Source organism: Ambystoma mexicanum, chromosome 9 (genome assembly GCF_040938575.1).
Source record: "Ambystoma mexicanum isolate Mex_15411 chromosome 9, UKY_AmexF1_1, whole genome shotgun sequence".
NCBI lineage: Eukaryota > Metazoa > Chordata > Amphibia > Caudata > Ambystomatidae > Ambystoma > Ambystoma mexicanum.
Window position 1 is genome coordinate 1,506,222,892 of NC_090931.1, and position 11,929 is coordinate 1,506,234,820.

The following is an 11,929-nucleotide window of genomic DNA, read 5'->3' on the forward strand; positions in this document are numbered from 1 at the left end:
ATTAGCTTGTGCATTAGTCTGCATCATGGGTGTGGCAGAGAGCTTCTAGAATTAATTGCACAATGGGAGTGGCAGGGCGTGATTGGCTATATAAGCCCCACCCAAACCCTAAGGCATGCTTCACGTTATTCTGCAGTTAGCAGTGTAACGCTCTCTGAGGAACTCCTGCCAGCAATCTTCTACAAACCTGCAAAGAAAAGCCAGAGACCATCGGGCCTCGCATACTCACCTGCTCTGACTTACATCTGCCTCCAGCAACGACCCAGTTGTTCGTCGAGGACTCCAGCTTTCATTGAGGACTCCAGCTTTCATCAGTCATCGGTACCTGCAGAAGCAAGAGAAGGAATTCAAGGTTAACCGCTGAGCTCATTCATCGCGCCCTGTCACCGCTGCGCATTACTCACCGCTTTCGTCACCATCAACCGGATTCATTCATCACGCCGGCTCACAGGTACCTGAAAAAGAGAAAGAAAGAACAGGTTAGATCACGCCAACCGCATCTGAGCTCACGCTAGGCCCTATACACAAGGCAGGCCACCCTGACCCACTGACCACCCTGACCCACTGACTCAGCCGCTCACACACATTGCACCAAACCAACGCACACCAAGAGGGCTTAGTGCCACAACAGCGACACAAGTCACAACAGTGTAACAAGCATGGACTGCAGCACGCAGCAAAGGACAACACAGCTAACCGGACATGGACAACATACAATACAATGGATTACACGGACAATAACAAGCAGAGCAACACAAGCAACACGAGTTGCGACCACAGCAGTACTGGGTTGCCACTCGACTTCAAGGATCAGTGAAGTAACTGGATCCTACAGGACATTGCGCCCCTGCTGATACTAAGCAGGAAGGAGAGCCCACCAACCAAATACACAAGGTGAGAGCGCTCCGGAGTGTGGAAGGAGCAGGGTGGGGGTCACAGGTGGCAGGCACAGACAGTCTCACTCATCACCCTTTCCCCTGTCCTAGGAGCTGACCCAAGGCCAGTCCAGGGAACAAAAGACATGCATTGCTTCTAACCAGGGAAGCAGACACTCCACGTATCAGCGCCCGACGTCCCCGCAGAGACAAGGTGAGCGTAACACCCAGCCATAGCAGTGTTCTAAAGAAATGGTGCAAACCGACCATTCTCAGGAGACTAAAGTCACTGGGAAAGGGGTCCAGCCGATACTTTTGAGGTCATCGAGCCAGGCTCCTGGGCACTCGCTGGGAAGGGAAGGTCTTTAATGAATAAATACTGGTAAATAGAAGGAACTTGGCGGTGTGGTAAGTGGTGTCAAACCGCCCCTTGGCAGACGGGCCTGGGAAGAGGGCGGGTGGGGGCGGGGGGGGGTGAGCTGGGAGGGGGCCAATCAGATGGAGAGTTTTGGTTTCCCAAGGGTGCAATAGTGTTCTCTGTCCTTGCCGATGTCAGCAGGACACCTCATTGGTTAGATGCTGTGTGAAATGTCTTTCATTGCCAAACCCAGGTTGGATTAAGGGCCTCATTACACGGATGGCGGTAAGGGTTAACGGTCACCGTTAATGGTACCGGTGACCGTTAACCCTTACCGCCTTACTATGAGGTCTCTTTGCGGGTTGGAGACTTTAACGCCTGCTTTTTGCAGGCGTTAAAAACCAACCCGCAAAGGGACGAGGGAGCTAATTACGGTACCGCAATTTGCGGTGCCGTAATTAGCACCTTCCCCATTCCCATTATGCCCTATGGGGCAAAAATGGGAATGGGGAAGGGCAATGGGGGAAGGGGGAATTACCGCCCCACCAACCTTGGAATAGGGCAGTAATTCCCCTTTCCTCCAAGGCGGTGCCGGTATTTTACCGGCATGGACCAAGGTGCTAATAGCACCTTGGTCCACCGCCGTCCGTGTAATGAGGCCCTATGTGTCTCATGAGAACTGGCCACTGGAAGTTGAATAAAGTTCTGGTGGTCAGCACAAATATGTCATGCAATATTTGTTATTGTGGGGTGTTGTGGGAAGGTTTGTAGAGACCCAAGCTACTCCTCTCTCAGGACACCCAGCAAGGCTGAAACATGTTTGGGGATGCTTGAGGCTCGTGCAGTAGGGTTATAACCAAGCAATTTGGGCTAGCCTGCCCCTTTTGGGGGTGGGACCAGACCTGATTTGCATATGGTCTTTCCCCTTCTGTAACGGCTTGGCAGCCCAAGAACAATGATCTGGAGCATTGCCCAGAGCCATGCCAGATGTTAAAATTAATTCTAAACCTTCCAGCCTTCACCTCTTTTTTGTTTTACCATAAATTGTGGCAACACGTACGATCCTGGTGCATAATAAGATAATAAGAAGCTGTGCCATTAACTTTAGTATCATTTTCAGCAGAAATGTAAACATGTCAGTGAAATGCCGCTTCACAAACTTTTCCAGTGTCCCCCATTTTCCACCAGCTTTTTAATTGATTCTCCATCTGTGTATTTTCTATTATTTTAAAGACTGTACTTTCAGCTGCGCCTGAGGAAACCAACATTTGAGTGGAAACATCGCTCTCATCTTTGGAAGCTGCAGTGAGGGTCCCATGGCATTGGCATTCTGGGTCAACTTGAACCATTATTGAAATGCATTGGACCCGATTCATACTGTTAAGGATCACAGCAGAACACAAGACGATTCTACTGCAAGTAATGCACACAAAATTCTGGTGCTGTGTTATTTCAGTTGTACAATCACACAAGATTTAGGTTTTGATATAGAAACAGACGAGAATCACTTGGGATTTCCATGAGAATGTGGAGGATTTGAAATAAAGCACTTTCTCTCAGTCTTTCCCCTGCCACCTGTGAGGTGAGAGGGTCAGGCTTGGTTGTTTTCCTTGCATTCTGAGATTTGCAGTTTTAATTTTTCCATATCTAAATTTCAGAGTGCAAATACCATAATCTAAGGAAAATACAGGACTAGGCAACCTACTTAGGAATGTTATAGGAAAGCTTTAAAACTGAGAGTGAAGTCTTCTTAAATCATTCATGTCCCATTCCATTCGGGAGATGCTTGCCTTGTCCTATTATTAGGTCTGTCTAGAGAGAGCTTTATGCACACTACCAGATCTCTTGAGGAGAGATATTAGAGTGGCACAATTGTGCCACTCAGCTTATCTGTGATGCAGAACCAGTCAAGCCCGTTCAGTGATAAAAACCCAAAGTGTGATGCGTACATTGTATAAATTAATGCATTTGTCTCCACAGGTTGCTGGCACTTCCCATCCGATACACACTGCACTCTCCTCACTATTCCACTATTCCTTACATCGCTGTCGCCACTGTTGACCTATATTTGACATCTAAATTAACACCTGAACCAGCAGTTTTTAAATATTTACTTATGTTTTATGAATTGTACTTGTGTTTGCATGATAGCGTACTGTTTGACATGAGTGATGGCAGAGGGGAGAGCACGCATCCAGTACACCATCGTCCCACAACATAATCACTAATAGTTTTGTGGTGTATGGCTTCCATTAAAAACCATCAACAACTATTTCCTTTTCTAAATGCAATATCCACCAGCTGTGGCCTCACGGCAGAGGATTATGGAATTCATAATCTGCTGCAGTATCATCAGGGCAGGGGGATACAACATTTACGCAACCTTCCAGGGGTGTCTTAAGACTTGAGGAAAGCAGGAAAGCCCAGCACCCCACACATCACTGACTGCTTGTGAGAGCTGTGGCTTCTCTGCAAGGTCAAAGGCCACACTGCCTTTGACAGAGCATCAGCCATAGATCTTCGGATCTATCTGACTCACAGCTCCCGCACTGCCAGGGAGCCGCACCAGTAGGGAGGTGGTGCTGTTGAGAGAGAAAACGGTACACCTTTTGTTCATGGAGGTGGCTTGCTTTATTTTGTAAGTTGTATGTAGTTCCATCATACCATTGCACTTCACCATGGAGTTCAGGGGGACACTGCAGGGTTGTACACCGGATGCATAGGGGCTATAGCCACCATAACATGCTATATGATTGGCTATCAACTGCAGGGTACAGTCCACATTGGGGTTCAGTGACAGCTCAAGTTTCACTCTCACTGTCTATCAGATTTCACTAAGAACCCTTAGGTGGAGTACATCCCTGCAGTTGAAAGCTCCCCTCTGTAATTCTACATTCTTCCCATGAATGTACTAGCCATGCATGTTGCTGGCGAGCAATGCTGACTAGACTTTTGTTCACTATTGTACATGTAAATCAGGGTAGTATTCTCACAGCAAGTATACTTTGCCCACTTCTCTCTCCTGATTGGTCAGGGCTCTGGAGGACTTTATTTATATTTGTATTGAGGATTGGACTTTGCTGATGTTTCAGGCCCCTGCTTTTAATACTTAAAATTGGTCTGAGGCAAGACACAATTGGCTTCACACAGGATCACCCAGTGAGTTTGTGAGTGGGGAGTAAAGTGAGAATGAATGGCTGAGCCCTGAGTCTATTGATATTTGGGCTGTTTGAAGATATAAAATAATATGTGGAACCTCTGCTTCTTTCAACAGAGAGTGAGCAGCCAAGAGAGTACAGAATGTGATGAGCACTTTAATCTGGCGTCACACCTGGAAATACATCAGAGATCTCACATAGGAGAAAGGCCACTCGAGTGTTTGGAGTGTGAGAAAAGCTCAGATCACAGCTCACATCGCACCAGCATCAGAAGGGGCAGACCAGGGTGAAGCCCTATAAATGCCCAGAGTGTAAGAAAAGCTTCAAGGACCGCACAACACTGATGCAGCATCTTAGGATCCATACTGGGGAAAAGCCCTATGGGTGCATGGAATGTGGTAAGCACTTCAACTGCGCATCAACTTTGAAGACTCACCAAAGATCACACACTGGAGAGAAACCATACCAGTGTACAGAGTGTGAGAAAAGATTCAGTAACAGCTCAATTCTGTACCAGCATCTGAAGAGCCATACTGGGGAACGGCCATATCAGTGTACGGAGTGTGAGAGAAGCTTCAGTCGCTGCTCAAATCTTTACCAGCATCAGAAGAGCCATACTGGGGAACAACCATACCAGTGTACAGAGTGTGAGAAAAGGTTCAGTCAAAGCTCAAATCTGCACCAGCATCAGAAGAGCCATACAGGGGACCAACCATACCAATGTACAGAGTGTGAGAAAAGCTTTGCTCTGAGATCGACTCTGTACCAGCATCAGAGGATCCATACGGGGATGCGACCATACCAGTGTACGGAGTGTGAGAGAAGGTTCACTCAGAGCTCACATCTAAATAAGCATCAGAAGAGTCATACTGGGGTGCGACCATACCGGTGTACAGAGTGTGAGAAAAGGTACACTAACAGCTCAAATCTGTATCAGCATCAGAAGAGCCATACTGGAGAACGGCCATACCAGTGTACAGAGTGTGACAAAAGCTTCACTCAGCGCTCACATCTAAACCGGCATCAGAGGATACATACTGGGGGGAGACCATACCAGTGTACAGAGTGTGAGAAAAGGTTCAGTCACCGCTCGAATTTGTACCAGCATCAGAAGAGCCATACTGGGATACGACCATACCAGTGTACAGAGTGTGAGAAAAGATTCACTCAGCGCTCACATCTAAACCAGCATCGGACGATTCATACTGTGTGCAACCCTACCAGTGCACAGAGTGTGAGAAAAGGTTCACTGTAAGCTCAGCACTGTGCTTCTATCAACATTGCCATACTCGGGAGCAACCATATCAGTGTACAGAGTGTGGGGAAAGCTTCACTCACATGTAAACCAGCAGAAGATAATTCATACTGGGGAGGGACCATACCAGTGTTCGGAGTTTGGGGAAAGGTTCAATCAGAGCTCAAACTTAAACCGTCATATTAAAATCCATACTGGGGGGCGCCCATACTAGTGTACAAGGCATAAAATAAGCAGTGTTGCATAGCAATTTTCTATGCAGTTCTGAAATGTTGCTAATTAAATTGACACTTGTGTAGCACAATTAGCTATTTAAATTACATTTTTCAATGAAAGCACAGCTCACCCTGCATTCCTCTCTTACTGTCAGGTCTGACACTGTCTTCTTTTATCTGTTCACTTCAAGTTCAAAGGGGCTAATGGAGAGGTAATCATCTCCTCTAATCTAAAAAGGGCCAAGGGGCTGTGTGGGAGTGATATGGCAAGAAAAGTTCTTTGTTTGTCAAATAATTGCAAACCAGAAATAATCTGGATGGTACTTTTTTTTTTTTTATTAGTGTAATCTTGGTTAAATTTAACCTTACACGCACGAAAAACAAAAACAAAAACAAAAGCAATATTATCAATACACATATCTAAAAATACATACTTAGAAATGTGTGTATGAACAGTGATACAAGTTAAATATGAACTGTTAACACATCCAAATTCATTCAGTTGAGTCTTTTGAGTATCTCTTGCCATATGTAATATATTGTAAAGTTCATGACCAGGTTTCCACCAGAAAACAAGTGTGTCCAAAATTGGTCTGTGCAAATAAAGCGTAGATCGCATACCATCTTTGCATAGCCTTTGACATACAGAGACACAAGGGAGTTACAATCGGTCAAATGATGCCTAGCCGTCTCTATGTCTCTCTCACACAGTCGGCACAGGCGATCCACCATTGCAGCGTTGTGCCAAGTGCCAATCTTTGATAGTGTTGGTAGTTGATTAAATCTTATGCACATTATTAATATACTTACATTCTTATTCTGTACGTTTTTGATATAGGCACAAGAAGTATTAACTGGAAACGCTTATTTTGTATAGTCCAGATAACTTGCCTTGTTTGCTAACTTAGTGGCACAGGAATTACGGTCCCAGATAGTTGTGTTTTCCTTAATTTCATTAAATGTATGGGGCAAGTTATCTGTAGTTAGGCAAGTACATCCAATCTCAAATAGAAATCCTATGATCTCTTTGAGCCAAGTTTTTAAAGCGGAATGGGTGCCGTTGAACACTCCACTCTCCGAATAGTATGCATAAATGGAGACTTGGTTGTCCCCATTCAGCAGGACATTTACATATAAAAAAAACATGCAGATATCATTTTTTGGGCGGTTAACGAGATAAGGCCCAACTCACTGCGAATGGCTTCCACTGGTACCATTGAGACAATGCCAACATTGATCGACACAATTTACCTTCTAATATACTGTTTCTTTTTTGGTATGTACCTCCAGACTGTAAAAATGCAAGGCACAATACAAGTATTATATAATTTTCACAGGCCCTCTGCGGAACAACCTCCTGCTCACTGATCAAATGATCTAGTGGCCCTAAATGTAGTATTCCTTTCATTGATTATAGACTTGTAGATGTTCGCAACTTGCATCAGTAGCTATTCACTTTTTCCAAATTAACATCTTGTAAAACCCACTTATATCTCTTAATGGTCTTCCTGTTAGTCTTTATGACCATCATTTTTGTTTTGGTAAGATTCATTGTTAGCCCATGGTCCATTGCGTACCTCTCCCAAGTCTCAAGACTTTGCTGCAAACCCAAGACCGTTTGGTACAGGACTAAAATGGCATTGGCATATGACAACCAGGCTATTGAGTGATGAGCGATACGTGGGGGATGATTCTTGCAATGCTTCAAGTTCTCTTCCAGGTAGGATTAGGATATATATAAAATAATACTAGGCCCAGCGTGCATCCTGTGCAGCCTTGCTTTAAGCTGTGGTTCACTTTGAATTGTTCGCTCATCCTGCCTTCCTGATTGATCCTCATCTGAACCCTATTATTATTAAACTCTTTAACAAAGTATACATTCTGGGGGTGAAAATCTCTTTTTACCACCTTTGCCAATAAAATGTGTCGAAACTACCATATCAGCGGCTTTGGTAAAACCAATCAAACAAAGATAAAAGACCATGGGCCTCATTATGACCCTGCAGGCCTGGAAAGAATGGTGGCAGTAAAACCGTTGCCACCGTTGTTTCCGGACCGGCTGATTCAGAGTCCTGCAGGCAGGAGGTGTCACTCTCGCCAGGTCTGACCTGGCGGGTTTAACACCACCCGCCTGCAGGCGGACATGGAAACACTGGCTCTGTCATAGATGGAACAGTGTTTCCATGGTCCCCATCCCCATGGAGTCCTGTCGGACTCCATGGGAATGGGGATTTACAGAATTCCGCCTCCAGAATTACCGGGTCAGCGGAGTTGCAATGCCCCAGTGATTCCGGCAATCACAGAGGCGGAATGGTAATACGGGTCCGGCGGCAGCTGCCGGTTTTTCCGTCACGGCTACCGCCGGACTCGTAATGAGGCACCTTAACCCTGTTCATCATGGTGGATCTAATAAAATACGTTAAAAGCCAAGGATTTGATAAGGTGCTAAAACCCTTTCTAAAACCTGCTTTCGGATTGCTAAGCCTCCTCTTCTCCTTTATCAACCTGCTAATATACCCTAAAAGCAGTTGTAAAAAGATCTTTGCGCTGGAGTCAATCTTGGCCAATATTCTATAATTGCCGGGAGGTCTCTTGCTCCCTTTTTGTATATTGGTATTAACAGAGAGTCAGTCCATAATTTAGGTATATTCCCAGTTGCAACGACCTCTTGGAAAATAATGAACACAATATGTGCCCAAACTTCAGGATTCATTTTCATTACGACCCTGGCGGAAAGTTACCGCCAGGGCCGTGACTTTACCGCCATGGTGCTAACTACGTTAACACCATGGCGGTAAGGGGATTTACCGCCCCATTCCGACCTTGGCGGGGCGGTAAATCCCCAATCCCCATTTACCCTTCCCCATTCCCATTTTTGCCCCATAGGGCATAATGGGAGTGGGGAAGGCGTTAATTACGCCACCGTAAATTACAGTGGCGTAATTAACACCAAGTTCCCTTACCGCCATGGATTTTTACACCCGCTAGAAGCAGGTGTAAAATCCGCCATGGCGGAGAGGGAACTCGTGATTGGCGGTAAGGGGTCGGCGCAGCTAACGATGGCGCTAACCCCTTACCGCCAGGGTCGTAATGAGGCCCCATGTTTGGAATGCCATCGGGTCCTGGCGCACATTGGGCCTCATTACGACCCTGGCGGTAAGGGGTTAGCGCCATCGTTAGCTGCGCCGACCCCTTACCGCCAATCACGAGTTCCCTTTCCGCCATGGCGGTTTTTACACCTGCTTTTAGCGGGTGTAAAAAACCATGGCGGTAAGGGAACTTGGTGTTAATTACGCCACCGTAATTTACGGTGGCGTAATTAACGCCTTCCCCACTCCCATTATGCCCTATGGGGCAAAAATGGGAATGGGGAAGGGTAAATGGGGATTGGGGATTTACCGCCCCGCCAAGGTCGGAATGGGGCGGTAAATCCCCTTACCGCCATGGCGTTAACGTAGTTAGCACCATGGCGGTAAAGTCACGGCCCTGGCGGTAACTTTCCGCCAGGGTCGTAATGAGGCTTAATGGCTTTAACCTTTTTATTATTATCACCACATCCTCTTCAGAACCTGATTCTTCTTTTAATATCAGGCACCACCTGGTAGTCATTTGATGAAATGGGTTGATTCTTCCGATAATATAAGGATAATATATAGTTTTTCTAATTTTCATTTGGTATGGGATTTCTCTCTCTCGCAGGTAAATAACCAATGTTAAACCTGTTAAATACATCCCAAAATCTGCACACGTATTTATCCTTTTGAGCTGTATAAATATTGTTCCACTGGACTGAGTTTGCTGTACCTTTATACATTCTATGCCAGATCTTAAACCTCATCCTTAGTTTTTGTATGTATATCAATTGGGTCTGCCAATCTGTTTATTTGTCTTGATCCAACGTGGGTCTTTCCTTAATTGCTTTTTCCTCAGCGCTATCACATGGTCGTAAACATTATGTTGTCAGGTATTATTCACTAAAATTACATTTTTGCCTTATTCTCTGCTTTATCTAAAAAGGCGTCGATTATTTCATGATATTCTTTCAGATTATTACATGTAACGTGGGTAGAGTATGTCAAAGCATTCAATAAACCTTGACAATAGAACAGTGTGGTCCAAAGGCCAATGTGAACAGCCAGCACTAATACTGATTGTTAGGAGTGTGAAAAAGGCAGCGTTCAACTTGAAAATTTGAGGGTGTCTGGACCAAGAACCCTCAGTAAGAAACAAGTTAAGTGTAATCAGTAAACTGCGCCAATTAACAATAATACAACAACAGTTAAGTTATGTTTTTAATTCCATTCCACAGTCCGACACGTGTTTCGAGCAAAGCTCTTTTTCAAAGGCTGTACATAGTTTCCAATATAAAGTCAATAACATATTCATTATTGTATACACATCATATCAATTGGGCAAACACCAAGGGGTTGAAAAGGGAAAATGGCCAAAAATGAATGTGTAATACCTAACAACATTGTTTAAATCATTACAATATTGCACAACCATTATGATTAAATAACATTAGATGATAGTGAAAAAAATAAAAATTCGTACAGTCAATTACCGTTTTACAAGGGGCATCCATCCGGTTCCAAAACCAATAAAAAGGATGACAAAACAACATGGTAAGAAAATAAGTGCGTGCGGTGATCAAACAACCCTAGATGAATTAATGGGCTGAATCAACTAAAATGAATCAAGACTATCAAGGTATATTTACCGATGAACCTTGCCCAAGATAAAATCTGTACAACAAGAATTAAAACCAAAGGTCACAAAAATTACAAATTGCCGTAGCTATTAACAATCTGAAAACACACATTTTTTCCAATATATTGCACTTACCACTAGTGCTGTAAATTCTAGGGAACGATTCCAGAACTAAACAGAATAGATATGCCAATCAATGTTAAAGCTCATGAACCAACCGAAATTGCGCGACACTTTGTGTAAAAAATTTTTTTTAGAGGAATTACCTTAATATTACTTGCAATTGCAATGACAATTAGAGGCAATCTGCAATAATCCACGTACGAAGGGGAATTGTTGCCCACGAAGATGCAATAATCAACCAATTCATTTTATTTTTATTTTTGATCTTAATGGGAGCTAACTTTACTGTGATTATGCCCCGTGATGAGTCAATGGGTGTGTGCGGTAGATTACACAACCTAGGATGGCATATCTTTTCAGAGCGCTAACTTTTATTCTTCTTACCACATTAATAATATATGTAATTGCGCCAGATGATTCGCATCATTTACTAAATCAAATTGTAGGCTCAAGTGGTAACCCAGGCTTAGTAGCACCAATGGGTGTGTGTGGCTGTTTACACAACCAGGATGCACTATTTTTCAGTGCGCTAATTTTATTTCCTATTAAAACCTAAATTATGCATGTAATAATGCCAGCAGATTCGCTTTAATCACACAATTTATTCGTTGATCCAAGCGTTAAATTAAGGCTCAGTAGCATGTCACTTGACTGTAGCCGTTCCTTTCCCTCACCTAATATGGTCGCCGCTGGATGTTCTGTCACGTTGATGCTTTCGCGACCTAGTTTTCCTCTTTAACTACACGAGCTGCATCACGCACGCGCGCGCGCTCTCCCTTGGATACTGTTGTTGCCGGAAGGCTGGTAAGCGGTCTGCATGCTCCTTTGATACGGTCCCTGCCTTTCAATCATGCACTTTCACCTAATCCCGTGCTTGTTTCTTTTTCTTTTTTGCTAATTGTTCAATTATCTACTGATATTGGATATGTGTGTCATCCTGAATTGGCTGATTATTGCATCTTCGTGGGCAACAATTCCCCTTCGTACGTGGATTATTGCAGATTGCCTCTAATTGTCATTGCAATTGCAAGTAATATTAAGGTAATTCCTCTAAAAAAAAATGTTTACACAAAGTGTCGCGCAATTTCGGTTGGTTCATGAGCTTTAACATTGATTGGCATATCTATTCTGTTTAGTTCTGGAATCGTTCCCTAGAATATACAGCACTAGTGGTAAGTGCAATATATTGGAAAAAATGTGTGTTTTCAGATTGTGAATATCTACGGCAATTTGTA

General features: G+C 44.1%; 1 pseudogene; it reads left to right on the forward strand.

The window, feature by feature from the left end:
• Positions 1-4,480: 4,480 nt before the first annotated feature.
• Positions 4,481-5,735, forward strand: LOC138487540 (zinc finger protein 420-like; annotated as a pseudogene).
• Positions 5,736-11,929: the final 6,194 nt, after the last annotated feature.